This window comes from Nicotiana tabacum, chromosome 14 (genome assembly GCF_000715075.1).
Source record: "Nicotiana tabacum cultivar K326 chromosome 14, ASM71507v2, whole genome shotgun sequence".
Lineage (NCBI taxonomy): Eukaryota > Viridiplantae > Streptophyta > Magnoliopsida > Solanales > Solanaceae > Nicotiana > Nicotiana tabacum.
In genome coordinates this window covers 87,142,053-87,150,826 of record NC_134093.1, presented here as the reverse complement: position 1 = coordinate 87,150,826, position 8,774 = coordinate 87,142,053, and positions in this window count along the sequence as shown.

Genomic DNA, 8,774 nt, shown 5'->3' with positions numbered 1-8,774 from the left:
AGATTGAAAGTAGTGATGAGCTGGAATAGAGGTCGGAGTCCAACACCAATAGCCAATAATAGTTCATAACAACATAATAATAATGGTACAAGAAACATACTCAGATATAAGATGCTAATCTCGTTCACAGTTCCGGAAAAATAGGCATGCTTTTCAAGTATATCAATGAAAATCCATTTCTTTTACCGAAATCACCAAAATATGAGTAGGTTTGTAAAACTGTAATTTTTTTCTAAAACTTTTCAACAATAAATAAGATGTTTTATTTTTCAGATGGCATGAGAAAAGTACATCTCTATGCATACATGCCATTATGCTGGTGAAACCATGAATGTCAACAAAACCGGGTAGCAGAAAGAAATGCATCTCAATGCATGTATCTCAAGTACGCATGTCAAATGCAATGTATCTCAGTGATGAACTCATGTACACAATCTCACTGTCTCACACTTTCCACTCATCATGCTCAGTCACTTAGTACTGTATATGCCCAATCCAGCCCAGGAAAGATCCATCGCATATATATATATATATATATATATATATATATATATATATATATATATATATATATATATATATATATATATCAATTGACAGTCAGTCACTCAATACTGTATAATGCCAATCCAGCCCTCTCACAAGATCCATCCCCAAATATAAATGATTCGGGCAAGATACATCCCTCAATATAAATCAACTGCGCTCACTGGGGTGTGTACAGACTCCGGAGGGGCTCCTTCAGCCCAAGCGCTATAATAAGCAAGATCCATACATAAATCAATAAAGCATGCTGCGGCGTACAACCCGATCCAATAAATATCACTCACAATCAGGCCCTCGGCCTCACTCAGTCATCAAACTCTCCAGTCCTTCGGGCTCACAATGCTATGAAACTAGCCCAAAAATGATGATATGATGTATCAATAAATAGCAACAGAGATTGAGATATGATATGCAATGAATAAATATGACTGAGTAGGAAACTTCAATTTAAACATATAATTCAACAACACAAATGACCTCAGTGGGTCCCAATAATACCAACATATGCCTAAGCATGATTTGTAGCATGGATTACAACTAGGTATTCTAACACATAGAGTACAGTGAAAATATCTAGAGAAGATAGCTACACAGTTCTATGGAATCGACTAAATCACAATTCACACAGTGTATACCCACAATCCCGTCACCTAGCATGTGCGTCACCTCAACATCAATCACATAACATGAAATTCGGGGTTTCATACCCTCAGTACCAAGTTTAAAATTTTACCTCGAACAAGCCAAATCTAATACCGAGCAAGCCAAACGATGTTCCAAAATGCCATCCCGCGCGTACCGACCTCCGAACGACTCGAAACTAGCCAAAAGCAACTCAAATACATCAAATAATGCCAAAGGGAATAAACCCAATCGATAAAGGTTGAATCTTTAATCAAAATCCCGAAATCGACCAAAAAGCCAAACCCCGAACCGCGTCTCGGAACCAGATGAAACTTACAAAACCCAACAACCCATTCAATTACGAGTCCAACCATACTAGTTTCACCCAAATCTGACTCCGAATCAATATTCAAAACTCAAATATTCACTCTATGAAACTTTGGACAAAACCCTTCAATTTTCTCTTTAATATTCACAATCAAATTACCAAAAATGAAAATAGATTTACGAAATATAACTAAAACTGAGTAGAGAACACTTACCCCAATTTATATGGTGAAAATCGCCTCAAACATTTCCCATATCCGAGCTCCCCAACTCAAAATATGACCAAATGAAAACCCTCGATATTAAATATTTTTTGTCTAGCTGTTCTGCCCTGTTTCGTGTGCCAAATGATCCCAAAACTCACTTTTAATGCCTCCAATGGATTTCTTGTGAAACTTCAGTCAAGTTAGGTTTGTGAATCACCCAATTTGGCCTTACAATGAGGGAGATATGATATTTTTAAGTTTTAAATGAAGTCGGAAATTTTAAGGGATAAGAAATGATATTTTCGTAATTATTTTACACTAGAAAATCAGCAACGAAAGAATTTTTATTTTAGCACCAAAAACTCATTTGGAACCTTCCAGACACAAACCATATATGCGTTTTAATCATAAAACACTCTAAGAACATGTTCGCACACTCAAAATACCAAAAAGAGGTCATCTTGACCCGATATTGACCATGGTCAAATTTTAAATCCTTAACCTAACTAGTTTCTCAACAAATGATCCAAAACACACCCGAGCCCCTCGGGACCCCATCAATCATACCAGCAAATCTTAAAATACAATACGAACTTATTCGAAGCTTCAAATCACATCAAACAACATAATAACTATGAATCGTACCTTAAATCAAACTTAATAAACTTTTGAACTTTCAACTTCCAAAACTCGTGCCGAACCATATCAAATCAACTCGGAATGACCTCAAAATTTGCAAACAAGTTTCAAATGACATAACGAAACTATTCCAACTACCGGAACCAAAATACGAACCCGATTTCACCAAAGTCAACTTTCGGTTAAACTTATGAACATTCCAAAACTCCAAATTGCCAACTTTCACCAATTAATGCTAGAACTTTCAAGAAACATCCAAATGCAAATCCGGGCATACGCCCAAGTCCAAAATTATCATACGGACCTAACAAAACCATTAAAACTCTGATCCGGAGTCAAATATACAAAAGTCAAACTTTGTCAACTCTTCCAACGTAAAGCTTCAATCTTGAAGTTCATTCTTCCGAATCGATTCCGAACAACCCGAAAACCAAAACCGACGATTCACACAAGTTATAATACATAATGCAGAGATGCTCGTGCCCTCAAACTACTGAGCGAAGTGAAAATGCTCAAAACGACCGGTTGGGTCGTTACATTCTCCCTCACTTAAATATACGTTCGTCCTCGAACGTGCCAAGAGTCATTCTAAGGCCATTAAAATGCCGTGTAACCTTATCATGCACATACCTTGGGGTGATCCCATATCACCCTAATCCATATAAGACTAACAACACAACATAACCGAAGATCATTACTCCAACCTTAGACCGTAAGCCTTAGAATCCAATTTCCACATCCAGAATTCCTTACAATACCCGAATCACGCACCTACACACTATATAAGTCTGAACAAGCTGTATCGAGCCATAACCATAACCCAAGATGTAATCACATTATGTACCACATAACTCAAATGCTTACATCAATAACTTTTGACCACAACATCTGCTCAAAACACACCCAATATCGGTAATGAACCTCATATCAAACAAAATCTCGTTCTAAAACCTCCGTGCATTTCCAATGATGAAAGAAACACGCAGAAACTAATAACCACTCATCAGACCAACAAGTCATGGAGCCCTCTCTTATCCAATCAGAACTAAAGTCAAATCCTAAGCCGACTCCCGATATTATTCCTCCAAACACACTGTAGTCAAATTCGATAGCACCCATTCTAGGTCCGTCGACCTCATCTTATCAATAACAGCCGCCCGACTGACATTCCACACCAATACAACCGTAAGTCACAAACCGTGCAATCTGTGCACCAATACGCAACAATTCAAGTGTACTCAAACATAGAAAATGACTCAAATGAGAGAACCGTCCTGCAAGCTCAACAAGTACCACCACAATGCAATGCTAAGAACCCATCACACACCGTAGAACCGAAACACACGAATCAATCACAAAGGATCATATCCCGACATACCCTAGCTGCAATGCGTGACTCCATCAAAATACTGGTCCATATGAAATACCTCCAGCCAAAATGCTCAAAATCAATGACCATGCACAATTCGACATCCAGTACCCAAGGTGCATGGCCATAACCACAGAGGAACCAATAACACAATACCACAGACCGGAAAGAACATCACCGAAAGAGTAACAAGTCATTCAATATCCTAATACCCATCTCGTTCAAATTCCGCTATAAGGCCCAAATAGAACCGCACCATGTGTGCATATAACCAATGGAACACAACCCCTCGTAGCATAGAAGAGTAACTCATAGAACATATCAGAACACAAACAAGCTCAACTCTAACCGACTGACTCACCCCTCAACACTAACCATACTGAGTCAACATATCCGACTTGATGTAGGATACACATCCTCATTAGGCCTACCAATGGGCCACGAATCAACTCTGGTCATCCACAAATAGATAAATAACCCTCCAAAGTCCATAACATGTACCACGATCTAGCTAACTTTGGCCACATCTTCACAGTCCATAACCACGAAATAATCTGCTTCTGAGAACTCTCGGTCTCCAAATCCGTAGAACACACGAGTCACCATATCTGATCCCAACTCCACCACCCGAATGACTAACACATCTCTTATACATAATCATTCCCCCGAGAAATACTTCTATAATTCTTCCATGCCACATAGCAAAATCTGAACATCAGCAGTATCAGTCAAGCGAGTACCGCAATACCCATGAATCATCCGTATGTCAAAACTCAATGCGCCTTCTGAATATACACTCTCCTCAGGCAATACCAAGTAGTAATAGCATTCATCTAGGTATCTGAAACCGTCCATGTTGTCTAAGAATTCACGACCTTCCTTTCAAAACTGAACCATGACCTTGCACATGCAAATCTCAATCCTACATAACACACCGCATCTATCATGCCATTATATGAAAAGTCCAAGAATCTCATAATCAATCTCTGAGTCATCAGTAGAACATATACCCGATCATCCAGAAACCTTCTGTTTGATCCCATCCAGGAGAAAATCACACTACGCAATATGTTCCTCACACCGGTAGGAAATATCCATCTTAAACTGTGGTAGAAACAATCGAGAACTCTTCGAAACCCATTAACACTAACCAAGCCGTCAGAACTGAACTTCTCTAACTCAACCAAGCCACGCAGGTCGCCCAACTCTATAGTATTGCCACCAATCACATGTAGAGACGCACCACATCATAAGAACCAAAAGTACCGAGCATACCATTACCATACTGATAGAACCTACTACCAAATTGTCCTCTTTCCTCTGAGTTTCTTCTGAATTACCTTCGAGTTAATACTCCTCTTTGTTAGAACACCACGATCTTTAACCAAAACTCACCCCACGAATCCTAGCATAGAACCACACCGCCCTAAGGCTCATAAATCACTGAATTCCCTCTTAAATACCCCAAAAGTACCACAACCGAGATACCCATTCTGAAGAGACCTTCTATAAGTCTAAAGTCGTTTCCTTCACCCTCCTGATACCGAAATGTAAGATCCATAATGACATAGAAATACCGCGAGTCTCGACACCATCCAATGTATATCTCAGATCCTAGTCATATACCAATCCAGAAAAACTCACAATTGCTATGCATAAATCTTGAATCCATTAGAACTTTCTCGAGAGTCATCCATTCTGCCCAAATCTCAATTGCCTGCCCAAACCGGCCGAACGACCTATGCCCCATTACCACGATGACACCCAAAGAAGTAACCTCACCTTAACGCAACCAAGAAAATTCCTACTCCATGCGCACTATATCCATCACGAATAACAACTCATTCCATGATTTCCATATACCCATAAAATGTAATATACCCCGTATCCAGAAATTCCCTTACTCGAGTTATCCTCCATCTCAACCTTTGCAAGTCATAACTGATTTACAAGTATGCCTCAAACCAAAACCAGTACACACATAACCATGTAATCAAATCATTGATATCAGACTCCCCCACTTGGCTCAAAGCCATAGAACAAAACAATCGATAACTCACAATACCCATACTCTATTGCTACTATAATTACGCACTGAAATTTAACTAAATCCTTCATAAGATCATGTAACACAAACCATATAATACCTCAAATCGTCTGATAAGCTTGCATTCATCCTCGTGGTGGTCAGTTCAACTTCCTCGAGCGATCCAAACCACATCGCAACACACATAACCCACTAGTAGCAAGAAACTCTCCACACAACCATCATAAGGGTCACACCCCCGTAGATTACCCCACAGGTCATAACCCGTTTACTTAGCCTCAAATTAACATATCTCTATACCCTTTCACAGCAACAACTACTATGCAATCACTTAATCTTCCCCAGTCTGAACCCACCGACAAGCCCATGAGAATCTAATTTGTTCCACAGTTAAGCAACATGAAAGATCCTTCAATACACTCATGGCTCAAGACTATACGTCACATCAAGACAGAAATCAAACACCCAATGGTCCCTTTACATCTCAAGCAAACTCTTCTCAACACATTCGAACCATCTGAACACATCCCACAGTCACATCATACTCATCATATAGCCATCCAATCACTCATCGAGCCATAAATTCTACTAATAGGGATACTACCGAAATTATAAGACCAAAAGTACGTGCTCAGACAATCGAAATCCTCATGCTTGAGCTACAGTCAAAATCCGTCCTCAAATCCTCCAAACTGGTCCATCATCAGCACACATAAATCACATCTCGCACCCTATCCAAGGAATCACAAGCCATCGAAAGGAATTCAAAGAGTTACGCTTCAAACTGAATCAATACCGCACGATAAGGAAAAAAAGATGTGTAGTTTATCCTAAATGCCTTATAGCCTCTCGAAGATAGGTATGGAGACGTCATCATACCGATACACAAGACTCTACTAGACACTTGCACATGACTCGTAGAACCTATGAACCTAGAGCTCTGATACCCACTTGTCACGACCCAAAATCCAACTAGTCGTGAAGGAACCTAACCCAATCCACTAGGTAAGTCAATTAACAACTATCCAATTCTAATGAAATTTAATAAGACAATTAAGTGAAAGAAAATATCTGAATCTTATACATTCCCCAAGGACTGGTAGTAGAAATCATGAGCTTCTAAGATTTAGAATTTACAAAGCTGGTATGAAATAAAGTACATCATCTGTTTGAAATATACATGAACAAATCTTTCATAAGTCTAGAGCTACCATGAACACGAGGCAGCTATAACCGAAACACAGGTACATCTTCAAATCCAACTTTCGTCGAACACATCAACATCAACACCCAACATATGCACGCAAGGTGCAGAAGTGTAGTATGAGTACAACCGACCCATGTACTCAATAAGTAACAAACCTAACCTTAGGTTGAAAGTAGTGATGAGCTGGAACAGAGGTCGGAGTCCAACACCAATAGCCAACAATAATTCATAACAACATAATAATAATGGTACAAGAAACATACTTAGATATAAGATGCTAATCTCGTTCACAGTTCCGGAAAAATAGGCATGCTTTTCAAGTATATCAGTAAAAACCTAATTCTTTTATCGAAATCACCAAAATATGAGTAAGTTTGTAAAACTGTGATTTTTCCCCAAAATGTTTCAACAATAAATAAGATGTTTCATTTTTCAGATGGCATGAGAAAAGTACATCTCTATGCATACATGTCACTATGTAGGTGAAATCATGAATGTCACCAAAACCGGATAGTAGAAAGAAATGCATCTCTATGCATGTATCTCAAGTACGCATGTCAAATGCAATGTATCTCGGTGATGAACTCATGTACTCACACTCTCAGAGTACTCAATCTCACTGTCTCACACTTTCCACTCATCATGCTCAATCACTCGACATGCTCAATCACTCAGTACTGTATACGGCCAATCCAGCCCAGGAAAGATCCATCCCAAATATATTTATATATCATTTGACAGTCAGTCACTCAGTACTATATAAGGTCAATCCAGCCTAGGGGAAGATTCATCCCCAAATATAAATGATTCGGGCAAGATCCATGCCCAGGGAAGATCCATCCCTCAATATAAATCAACTGCACTCACTGGGGGTGTGTACAGACTCCGGAGGGGCTCCTTTAGCCCCAGCGCTATAATAAGCCAGATCGAGGCATAAATCAATAAAGCATGCTGCGGCGTGCGGCCTGATCCCATAATTATTACTTTCAATCAGGCCCTCGGCCTCACTCAGTCATCAAAGTCTCCAGTCTCTCGGGCTCAAAATGTCATGAAACTAACCCAAAAATGATGATATGATGTATCAATAAATTGCAACAGAGACTAAGATATGATATGCAATGAATAAATATGACTGAGTACGAAACTTCATTTTAAACATATAATTCAATAACAGAAATGACCTCAGTGGGTCCCAGTAATACCAACATATGCCTAAGCATGAATTATATCCCAGGTGTTCTAACACATAGAGTATAGTGAAAATATCCTGAGAAGATAGCTACATAGTTCCATGGAATAGACTAAATCACAATTCACACGGTGCACGCCCGTCACCTAGCATGCGTGTCTCCTCAACATCAATCACATAACATGCAATTCGGGGTTTCATACCCTCAGCACCATGTTTAGAAGTTTTACTTACTTCGAACAAGCCAAATCCAATACCGAGCAAGCCAAACAATGCTCCATAATGTCATCCCACGTGTATCGGCCTCTAAACGGCTCGAAACTAGACAAAAGCAACTCAAATACATCAAATAATACCAAAGGGAACAAACCCAATCGATAAAGGTCGAATCTTTAATCAAAATTCTGAAATCGACAAAGACGTCAAACCCGAGCCCGTGCCTCGGAACCCAGTGAAACTTATAAAATCCGACAACCCATTCAATTATGAGTCCAATCATACTAGTTTTACCCAAATCTGACTCCGAATCGATGTTCAATACTCAAAAATGCACTCTATGAATCTTTGGACAAAACCCCCCAATTTTCTCTTTACAATTCATAATTTAATTACCAAAAATG